Source organism: Xiphophorus maculatus, chromosome 22 (genome assembly GCF_002775205.1).
Source record: "Xiphophorus maculatus strain JP 163 A chromosome 22, X_maculatus-5.0-male, whole genome shotgun sequence".
Lineage (NCBI taxonomy): Eukaryota > Metazoa > Chordata > Actinopteri > Cyprinodontiformes > Poeciliidae > Xiphophorus > Xiphophorus maculatus.
In genome coordinates this window covers 652,339-664,594 of record NC_036464.1, presented here as the reverse complement: position 1 = coordinate 664,594, position 12,256 = coordinate 652,339, and positions in this window count along the sequence as shown.

Genomic DNA, 12,256 nt, shown 5'->3' with positions numbered 1-12,256 from the left:
TACATACAAACTGGTGCATCTCCATTAAGCACATTTATTTTTGTATTCCCAATTTATCCAATTTTAAGGTCAATGGAAGTGCAGCTGGTGAAACCAGACATTAAGTTTATAGACATGTTGCATTGTGACGTCACGAACACGTAAGATCCCAACAGAATCGTGTCTTTGCCTCTTCAGAGTTGTGCGCATGCGTTAGTAGAAGAGAAAAGCCTGTAGTTTTGTAACAAACGCTGCGTTTCCCCCGCTGCTTCCTAAACCAGCATTAGTCAGTTTCAGCGCGTCTCAGGCCGACGGCGGAGACTTTCTGCATCGAGCCTCCTGGCCTGTTGCTGCTGACTTGTGGATCTGTCAGTTTAGTGCAGCACACTTCATGACAGTGTGGATAATTTTCAATTGTGAGCAGTGAAGGAACACATGGTGAACCGGGAGGTGTGTGTGTGTGTGGGGGTGAGTGTGTGTGTGTGTGAGGGTCATAAATTTTAATGTTACATGTTCTCTCTGGATAAATCCGTCACACCATTCTCTTGCATCTCTTTCTCTGGACTTACCTGTCACCCAAAAGCACTTATCACAGCAGTGGCGACGAGTTGTGTTTGAACTGTTTTACAATATTGATTCGGAGCCATGACATTTTAATTAATACTGGGTGTTAGCTGTCATATAGGCAGCCGTAGAAGGTGCGACAGGCGAGGTGGGGGCGCCGCAGATAAGACTGAAGCACTTACTGGGGAAGAGAGGGATCAGACAGTCATGGGGCGAATTTAAGGTGGAAAAACAGAAATATCAGCGCATACTGTGGTCCCGTCAAAGCCCATTCTGCGGCCTATAACACAAATCAGCAAGACACGGCGTGTCCTGCGTGTTTTCCACAAGACCCACATCCAAAACCAGAGAGAGGGAGAGCGGGAGCGCAGGGCGACCAGGGGGAAATTAGGTAACTTTTTAGCACTCCATTGAACAGCAATAAGCTTCTAAGGATTAGCAAGCATAAACACATTAAACTGATGAGATTCATCAGCACTCTAGTGTCAAATCTATTGAGCCCACAGGCGGAGCTCAGCCGCTGCGAGCTGCACACTGCAAAAACTCAAAAGTAGTTTTGGTCCATACTCCAAATATCTTATTACACTTTAAAACTAATCTACAAGTAACTTTTCTGCAAAACATAGAAGCTTATTTTCAGTAAATAATTCCTCAAGAATGATGAAATAGTTCTAGTTCCACTTAAGGGAAAAATGTCAATACAAGTGAAATAATCTACCAGTGAAAAACTAGAACATCAATTACTGACTTAAAACAATCTCCCATCTCACTGGAAAGTTACTTACAAGGTAGTTTTGTCTCATTTGAAGTGAATGGAGATATTTTAGAAACTAGACCAAATTTACTTGGTAAGATTTTGTGTTTTTGCAGTGCAGACAAGGAAGCTAGCACTTTCAGGTATTTTGTAGACATCAATTTTATCCAAATTGTATTCTAGATTTTAACAAAAATAATTCACAAAAACTCCTGACAGTCAGAAGTTTGTTGATATAACACATTTAAATATTAAAAGTATCGCTGTCAGTATCGGTATCGGTGATATTTTCTTGGTATCGGATCGATACCAATGGCACACCTTCAGGAGAAAACCTGAAAATGTGGTTCAGGTATCAGAAGTTTAAATTTCAGATGGCTTTTATCTCATTAAACTGATCGCACTATAAAACATCTGTTTGCTAAGATGTTGGTTTTAGTGTTTGAATGCAAAAAATTAAAATGAGAAACAGATTTTATTAGCTTGTTTCAACTGAAATGGGAAGCAGCAGCAGCAGAGTTTCAGGGATAATATTTCACATATTGACGTCAGTGATACAACCCATCATACCATAAATATACAAATTATCCCGTATTATGTACTATATTTATCACTGTAGCTCTTTTCAAAACAATAAATGTCTAAATAAGTGTAAATAATGGTTATAAATATCCATTATGCTTAAATGTAGCTTAATTTACAGTTAGTTCATCATATTTGGTAAAGCTGCAGGATCTTCAACCCGATAAAACGAAACATTTAAGTTTAAATATTTCTTCTCAAAGGTAATATTTGACTTAATTTGATCATCTATCTGTTGTCTGTTTCCTTTCCAAACCATCGTCGCCTCTCGCCTTTCACTGGAGGCGACCAGATCGGCATGAAATTATCCGGTTTGAAACTACGGTCCAATCAGATGAGCCCAGATTTAATCTCCGCCGCTGCGGCCGACCAGAGTCCGTCCAGAGTCCACCACCTGGATGAAAAGTTCATGGCTTCTCCTCCATTACATCAGTTTATGCCAAACACTTCTTGTTTTTTTTATTCTTGTGTGGTTTGTAGCATGAAAATGAAACATGGAACATTAAATATGAAGTGACCCCAAACAGATGGAACTGAAACTGTAAACAAACCAGGTTTGGTTTTGAGAAAACAATGGAAATGTTGAATCTAAATACCAAACATTTCTTTGTGATCGTTTGAGATCAGGGCTGTAATAGCTTTGGGTTTTTCATGGTAGTTTAGTTTTATTTTGTTCTGATCTAATCCAGTTAGTTTTTTCAAGTTATTATTAGCTAAATATTGTTTAGTTTTTATTAGCTATAGTAGGAGTTGTAGTTTTTTATACATTGGTAAGTATTGTAATTATCTATACATCGATTGGTTAATGAATACCAATTAGAAGCTCTCTGTGACGGCTGGGCAATTAATAAATTTGATTGATTACTAAAATTTTTGTTTTTTGAAGGCTTAATTTTTGGAAGCTGTCCTTTTTTCCATTTTTAGCATGTCAGCACGCCCAAGGCCGCCATCGTTTTTGATGAGCATGTTTTACAGCTTCTGTTTATTTGGACTTTCAATTCTGTGAAGGAATATTAGGGTGAGGTTATAAAAACCAAAATAAAGTCAAAATATCACAAGAATAAAGCCATAATATAAAGCAAATACCAGAATAAAGTTGCAATAGTAGGAGAATGAAGTAATAATTTCATGTGAACTCCATGGTGAATTCACACCAGTTTAATCCGGTTTAATCCAACTCCAGTCCGTTTGTCTGGAAACTTTGGTTCGCCTCTGGTGCGGTTTGAACGTATATGTGAACACCAAGCGAACTGAAAACTGCTCCAAAAGCAGGAAGTGGACTACAACGCAGGGCATTCTGGGTAAATATAACCAAAACAAACACGAGAGTTTAGCACTAAAGGGAGAAATGGCTTGTGGAATTTTACCAAAGACAAATAACTGTTAAATTTGCTAAAAACTTAGTAAATACAACCAAAACAAAACCGCTAGTGGTATAAATGCCTCATGGTTTTTGCCAAAGATAGGAGATAAATCCTTCAACTGGTAAAATCTGTCACCTCTTCATTTCTGTTTACCTTTCATGAAGAAGGAAGTTAAGCTCAGTGTCTTCAGAGGCTTTCCTGTTTCCTGAGCTACTTGGTCTAGCGCCCCCACAGGCGAGGAGGGGAACCACAGCAGCTGAAATTGTAACAAATGTTATCTTTGTCCCCAATCAAACCAAATCTACTGGATTATCAGATGTGAAAACACCCTGAAAGATGCATAAGAATTTTAAAATTCTTATGTTTGTTTTTAAATCACTACATAATCTTGCCCTGGCTTACCTCTCTGAGCTTCTTCACCCTTATCGGTCTCTTAGGTCCGCAGATTAGCTGCTTTTGGAGGTACCGAGATCAAGAACGAAGCTCAGAGGGGACAGGGCTTTCTCTGTCATGGGCCCCAAATTATGGAACAACTTGCCTTTGCAGGTCAGGGAGGCCCCTTCACTGTCCACTTTTAAAGCTCGTCTTAAAACCCATCTATTTTATTTGGCTTTCAACTCTAGCGGGATCTAGTTTTAAATTGTATGTTTTTGTTTTTAAACTGTAAGTTTTTATTTTATGTTTTTTTTATTGTTATGTTGTGTTTTGATGTACAGCACTTTGTATCAGCTGTGGTTGTTTTAAAGTGCTTTATAAATAAAGTTGGTATGGTATGGTATGAAACACAAAAACTGGTGTTTTTAGCAGACCAGAGTCCGATGGCGCGTTCTCACCTCCAGTCAAACCAACTGGAGTTCGATTAAAGCGGACCAAACATGGCTGGTGTGAATTCACCCCTTATTTTACTGTGTAATTGCGGCATACCCCAATAAACTCTGTCCTCTTCCTCTGCTAATTAGGCTCATCCAGTAAGTTCACAGGTATAAGCTCTCCATCCTGACACCTTGGTGAAAGAAGGAGGGAATGAAGCCCACATATTGTGGAAATCATCTTCCCCTCAGAGGCAGAGACGGGTGGGGGGGGGAGTCGGCTGTGCGATGCCTTCTCTTCCTCATTACACTGCTGTCATTTACTCTTCATCCCCCGTACTCTTTAGTGGCATTAAGACGGGATGTAAATTTGACAGTTAACGCTGTTAGAAAATGGCTAGTTCAAGAAGGGCAGGAATTAGAGATGGGCATTAGGCGCTGATAAGCTCCTTTCCTCTGCTGCGGCGGCTGCTTAACATTCATGGGAAAGTCATCATCAAACAACGTTATCACAGCTCTGTTGACGGCTGAGGAACATCATCACTATGATAATTTTTTTATAGCTGTGAGCCAAAAAAGCACTCTTTTATTTCAGCGGTTTGTTAATGAGATAGGAGCTTGTTGGTATGGGTGAATGCAAACTTGCCACTCTCCAGCATTTGTTTGAGCGCCGCCCCCGCCCCCGCCGCCGCCGTCCTCCATGATGGCTCCCAGCTACCCTCCACACTGTTTAATGTTGCAGGAGGTGTTTAAACGCACTCCTCCCGAAGTGCGGTGTGTACACTGCTGAACGAGGGCCTTTATGTGCAGCTCTGCAGATCAGTCGCTCAAAGAGGAAAACACGCTTATATCAACAAGCGCTGCCTGCTGAGGGCCGGCGGCGGCGGGCGGCACCTGCCACTCACCTGGCTTCAACCGCATCCAGACAATTAGAACTACAAAATACTTCTGAACTGGAGATGAACCGATCTAATACTAATATTTGTATCGGTCTAGATTATGTATTGGTGGCGATGTTCCTGATCTATAAAATCAGATCTACCTCCAAGTGACCCAAATCCGCTGTTTCACCATAATGTGACCTGTGTCTGATTAAGTCTGAGCAACACAGATCAGATTTGTTTTAATTCAACCCAAGTTCTAATCCTGATACGTGTCTGATCTTTTGAAATGGACACTGCAAAAACAAAAACTCTTACCAAGTATTTTTAGACTAAATTTTAGAGAAAATGTCTTAGTACACTTGAAATAAGACAAACTAATTGATAAGTAACTTTTCAGTAAGAACTAGAGGCTTGTTTTAAGTACATAATTTGTTAATATAGATGAAAAACCACTTGTTCCATTGTCAAAACATTTTATTATGACATGGGAAAAATACTTGTTGCAACTGAAATAATCTGTAAATGAAACTAGAACTTTCTCAAGATTAAGGAATTGTCTACTTAAAACAAGACTCTATATCTTGCTAAAAGTTACTTGTAATTCAAATTTGTCTATCAAGTGTACTGAGGTATTTGCACTAGAAATTAGAAGAAAATACTCTGGGATATTGTGTTTTTGCAGTGTGATTTTGTTGCAGTTTATTTTTGTAAGTTTCAGCTCCTTCATTAGTTATTTCACACTGTCTCTTATTCTCCTAATTACACTGATTGAATACATTAAAGTTGTTTTTAAGAATATATCAGCACCAACATCAGTATCAGCTGATAAAGATATTTTTTTTTTTTACATATCTGTATCAGTCCAATATGAAAAACTGATATTTATTTTTTATTTGTTTCTGTTTGGGGTTTTTCCCCAGAGTTGTTGAAAAGGTAATGAAATATATATAAAACTGGTAAATATCGGTTATCAGTCATAACACCGTTATTTATATCGGATATCGGTATCGGCCAAAATTTTCATATCAGTTGTTTTTACATGTTTGACCAAACTTTATGAAGCTGATGGTGTAATTAAAGTTGCTGTACTGCTGCAGAGTTAATACATTTGTAATTCAGTACATTTATGTCTGCTTAAAAAGAAGAAACATTTTAAATGAAGTCAGATGTTTTTCTGTATCGGATCGATATCGGCCAATGCTAAACCTCAGATATCGGTATCGGAAGTGAAAAAAGTAAATCTGTGCATTCCTGTCTTGAATCGTAATAAGAGGAACGTTGGCCAACATGTCTGATGCGTATCAATAAGTTTGATGACGGCTCTTGACAAACTGTAATGTTGATTATTGGTTTTCACTAACTGTTGACTCTATGATGAGTTTGTGACCATTTTTATGTTTTTATGATGTAAAACACTTTGAACTGATAAAACAACAAATTAACAAAAAAATTGAGAAAACATTTTTGTTAACTGGAACAAATAACAGTAATTAACAGGGAAAAGCTATAAACTAACTGGAATCATATGTAAAACTAAAACATACTAAAATTATAGATTTAATGTCCTTTGTTTTTGTGTTTATGCTTCTATCTATTAGCCTTTTGAATTGATGTGAAATAAAAAAAATCCAGATTTTTCAAAAATTAAATATTCAAACCAAAGATTCGATAAACCGCTAAAACCAATTTATCGCCCAGACTGAATCCTGCATCATGTTTATTCACAAGTCAGAATTTTGGTCCAACCATAAAACCACATTTCATGACGAGCTCTGTGTCTTTTATGCAAATATAAGGCAACCTGACCCCACATAAGGTCATGACCTTAAACTGGTCAGGTGATACTTCCTGTTAGCTGCAGACTTTATCTAATTTAAAGCAGTCAGGATCCGCGTTTTACTGAGTAAACTGACACAAACAGTAACAGCAGATCTGAGCTATTAAAGACGGAGGGATAGTTAAACTGATTTTCTCAGCATTCAGTCGGTTAGCTCCGCTGGATTCACACGTTCGCTTGCTGCCAATAAGCTGCTTTTCCCCTGGAGATCAGCGACAAACTGGACTGCAGATATCAAAATCTGATTTTGGCTTTGCTGCTGTTCGTTTTTGAGAGATTCAAGTCTTTAAAAATCCTCATCAACAGGGGAAAACCAATCATATCTAATGACTTCTAGAACTTTTTGTTTGTACAGTTTGTGAACAAAAGCAAATACAGTCAGATGTCTGGAATAGAAAACCTTTAAATATACTGGAAAAAAAGAGCAGGTGATCCAATTTAAAGATATTGCATTAATTGGTCACAAGTAATCAAATTAAATTAATCCAAGTAAGGTTTGGAAAGAACTGCAATGTGGGTTTTATACTGGAAAAGCAGCCGGTGTGTGGCACCAAGAACCAGTAAAACCAACAGAGCTGCGTCGATTTAAAGCACATTTAAACGTTTAGCAACAAAATGGATGATTTACAGTGAGATATTCTACAACTTTGACTCAGATTGTCATGTTTTGACTGAAATTTTAAAAAATCAGACTAAAACTAAGACAAACTAAATAAAAAGTAACATTTCAGCTAGACTTAGAGGCGTATTAAGTACATATTTCCTTAATATTTATTAAAAAGTATTTGTTTCATTGGCAAATAAGTTAACTTACGGAAAAAATGACTTGTTACAAGTGAAACAATCTGCCAATAAAACAGGAACTTTTTCATCAATATTAAGGAATTATTTACCTAAAAGAAACCTCTATATGTTGCTGAAAAGTTACTTTTTAATTCGTTTTTCGTCTTATTTCAATCGTATTAAGTTATTTATACTGGAAATTAGACCAAAAACACTTTGTGTTTTGTGTGTTTGCGGTGTGACAGGAAGTGTTGACATTATGATTGCAGAAAGTTTCGGAGGAGGACATCGCTGCCACGTTCCTCCGCCTGGTTCTCAGATGCTGCTGCGCTGAAAAGCTCAGCGTAGATTACGGCTCTTTGCAGCACAAGGTCTCATCACTTAGCTAGAACTAAAACACCCTGACAGGCTGACACATCACAGGTAGGAGCTCTGAAGCCGAGCCACCGTCTGAGGTACACACTCACGTCCACCACACGTTCACACACCTGGCAGATCAGAACGTTTCTTAGCTTAAATACAGCAACACCTCCAACCGGAAACGTTTAGAAAACTCTTAATTTGAATACAGAAAATCAAGCAAATCCCACCAACAAAGATTGGTGTTCAATAAAATCAGATAAAGCGTTAAAGGTGGGACGTTTTACCATAACAATAATTTATTTTCTATTAATAATATGTTCAAATCCGGCTGTTTATTAAGTTTGCATATTCCTCCCACACTCAAAAAAATGGCTGCTGGGTTAATTGACTATTCTGAATAACTTGGCAGTAGTGTATGTAGTTAAGCTAAAAGTTATTACAGCTGCAAACTCGTAATCAGAACTGAAATCTGGGGGTATGTTTGGACCTGGACATTCAGAATCACATAAAGACAGTTACAAAGTCGGCCTTCTGTCACCTGAAGAACGTTCCCAGGATTAAAGGTCTAAACTCATCGACACGTTTATCTTCAGTCGCACTGAAAACAGCGTCTTCTCAGGTCTGCCTAGACAAATTAATCAGTTAGCTTCCAGATCCAGCTCATCTAATCTGGAACAAACTTCCAGAAAACTGCAAAACTGCTGAAACACTGATGCTGCGTTTCAGTTGTTGTCCGAACTGGGAAATTCCACCTTCCCAGTCGGAAAAATCAACTGGAACGCCTCCCATGGCTAGATTTCTGTTTACGAATGGTGCGCTACAAATAAACTTGTCTTAGGTTCTTAAGTAAAGTTTTAGGGATATAATTAAACAGTTAATTTTATTAAATCTAATTAATTTAATCGTTTTCTACAGTGCACAAATTTACAACACATGTGATATGTAGACAAAGCAATCATACTTGGATCCAATTTTATAGGAATATGAGTACAATTTAGTCCATGTCAACCCAATTAACTTTAATAAAAGCCACTCAAACAGATTCAGATGAAGTTAGAAATCATAAAAATATGTCGATCCTGCCGAATGACGCGATTTGTAAACTGAGGAAGAACAGAATATTGATATTTGGCTTTGCATCAACCCGTCGTGCTGAGCAGGCTCGAACGTGAAATAAAATGTGTTGCTCCTTTTGAACACATTTAAATGTGATTAAACGAGTGTTATTGTCAAACTGCTCTGTTCTACGTCAGGAAAAGTAAAATATATTCTGATTTTATTTAGAAATCATAACCAGGCTGCAGCCATTTATGATAATGAAATGTAATTCCACCCGTCACTGACACCCAGCACTTTTTATACCCGCTAAATTATTCCTCTTTTTACCCTTACTTTCCATATTTTGAAGCCATTACTTAATCACATTGTCCAAATCCCCATTCCCTCTCATCAATCCCACACTGAGCTTTATTTGTGATCCTCTCTGTCTTTTTTGCCCTCACTCCATTTCTCTCATTCAGTTTTGCTCTGCATTGATGTTTATTTATTCTGAGGATGATGGATTACTCCTACTGAAATAGCTGTTACTGAGATTTTAGGCCATCTTCTAAATCCATTAGGAGGAACGTACAAATAACCCTTCGCCTCTCTGCCAGCCGTAACGCTTCAGTCTTTCTCATCTTCTTTTGTGACTTTTATTTGTTGACAAAGTAGTTTACTTTATTATTAACTCTTCATTTAACCAGGAAAGACTTTTAAGATCTTATTCAGAAGAGTGCACTAAAGCACAACAAACACAAAGGTTGGGGTAACTAAAGAGTTTAATAAAATTACAAACATCTACATCATTAAATGTTTGAAATTTGGTGAGAGAAGCTAATTCTGAAGTTTAAATTATATTTTCTCAAATTCTGTATAAACCTTTAAAAATGTCAACAGCTTGATGTAGGATTAGTTAGAAAAATAACAATCCATCAATCACCCAAACCAGATAGAAGCTTCAAAAACTTAAATTTAGCTTAATTTATGTTTTTGAAAACAAGTTTCTAAGGGCTACACTGTAAAAACTGACGACTCCCTCAGGTTAAATACTCACAATTTATCTCCATTGTTATAATGTTATTGTTTTTTAAACACAGAATGTAAGTTTATGTGTTTCCCGATGTTTAAAGTGTAACTGAAATAATAACTCCGCCCCCAGAAAAAGTCTGGAAAGTTCCACCAAAGTGGGCGGAGCCAGGATGCGCTGAAGGGCGTGGCATAATGTTGGGACGAGTGGAGAAGCTTAAGCAAAGAGATGAAGCATTCTTGCCAACTTTTTTATAAAATTTATGGACTTTCAGACACTATTTTGTGAAAAAAAAAAAAGCGACTAGCAACAATTTTTTTCTGGAGACATTTATGGCAACAATCACCAATTGCTCTGCAGAAACCGAGTGAGAAACCGAACCAATGTGATGTAGACATCAACCAAACTGTTCTGCCGTAACCAATAGGAAAATTAAACTGCAGTAATTCAACCCAAAGAGGGCAGCACTGAGCCTTGCTCAGAAACATAAAGATAGCGTCTTTAAGAATCAATTCAGACAATTTATCTTCAAAAATAGTTAATTTGGGGTTTAGTTCCTCTTTCACCTACAGTTTAAATTGTGTTCTTAAGGTGTCAGCATTGATCTATCTCATGTTAGTGCCTCACAACAGAGTATCTTACATCATTAAATGCAAAAAAGAAAAGAAACGGTAAGAAAACTGGTGTTCTCTTTCGAGGCAGATTGTTGGTTTTAAAGTGAGTAACAGCAGTCCCAGAACTGAACCCTGGGGAACGCCTTTGGATACATGAAGGAAGCTAGACGAGTTACTTTCAGCTGTTTTGTACATCATGATAATTTTCTAGTCAGATATTCCTTCACTCATTAATGGATCTAAAGATTTTAACAAGAACATTTTTGATGAACATATGCAGATTTTCTGATGTGGAAAGTGTCGCTGCGATGGCCGTTTTGTCCTAAACAAACTTTTCTAATTCATTCCAGCCGTTCAGCGCGGACTCTAATGCCAAACACTGAAAGGTTTTATGAGTGCAAACTGCTGCATTTGTCATAATTTGTAATTTATTAATTTGCAATTAGCAGGTTTAATGAAAGCGATACGGCTGTATTAGTTTTTAGCTGCACAGTTTCAGCAGAAACAAATCTGCTCATTCAGTTCCATAAACGTGGCCACATGAAAGAAATAAAGTGGAGAAGCAAAGCGCATTGAAGCTAACGAAGTGCATTACACACTTATTAAAGTCATTTTCACTTTGCCTTCCAGACCTGGCCAAAAACACTTTCAAATTCTCATTGTACTCAGAGGTAGAGCAATTTTTACCCCCCGTCCCCTCCGTCTTCCTCTTGTTAACTTTGAAGTAAGCTCAAAAACGTAAAGGTAGACAGGGGTGGCATCAAATAATCAGCAACTTCAAAAAGCATGCTGCCACTTAGCACTCCTAAAGCTAATGTCCCCGAGACATTCAGGATGGAAATTATTCAAACTCATTTAGTGGCTGCAAATTGGTCGGAGTTCAATCAGAAAACAGACTGACACCGAACAAGAAGTGCAGCCTAATTATACTTGTTTGTCAAATGAAAATTTCATTTGGGCCGAAATGAAACCTTCCAGCAACTTCTTTTAAGGTGAGCTGCTAGTTGTATTATCAGCTAAATGCAGTAAAATCCATAATCATGTGATGATAATGAAAATGGAGCCAATGTTAACATTCAGGCTTCCAACGCCTCGGGCGTTTGGAGATAAAAATTAAGTACCATAGTCCTCTGCCAGGCACGCTGACACTTGGGCTGGTCTTTAGCCTCTTAGATGCGTTTTTGCATTTTAAAAACTTTATCAAAGCACTGTTGCAATGTGGAAAATGTCAACGTGAAATGCACTGAAGGCAAATTGGAATTTCATTAATGGTAAAATTATTGCTTTTGACTGATGTATTACTATGGTTGTTAAAAGCCGGGGAGTGGAACGCCCGTCTGTCTGGTCGGCGGGCTGCGCCTCTTCTCGGCCCGCGCCATTTGCTGAAAGTTAAGAGATCTCGACTTTCCGGATGGCAAATTGAAACAAGAAGTTGCTAAAGTTGCCCAACGTTTTGTTTATCACATGATACGAAGCGGAAGAGATTTTTCTCTTTGTTTGTCTTAATTGTGTCTTGCTTTAACTCATAAATACTGGAAAAGGTCATAATATGTATCATTTTATTTTAAATCATTTAATTAAATCCTGCTGCACACCTGGGATGACTATCACAGGTAAATCAGGCTGAGCAGAAGAAAAGAAATCAGTTCTCATGT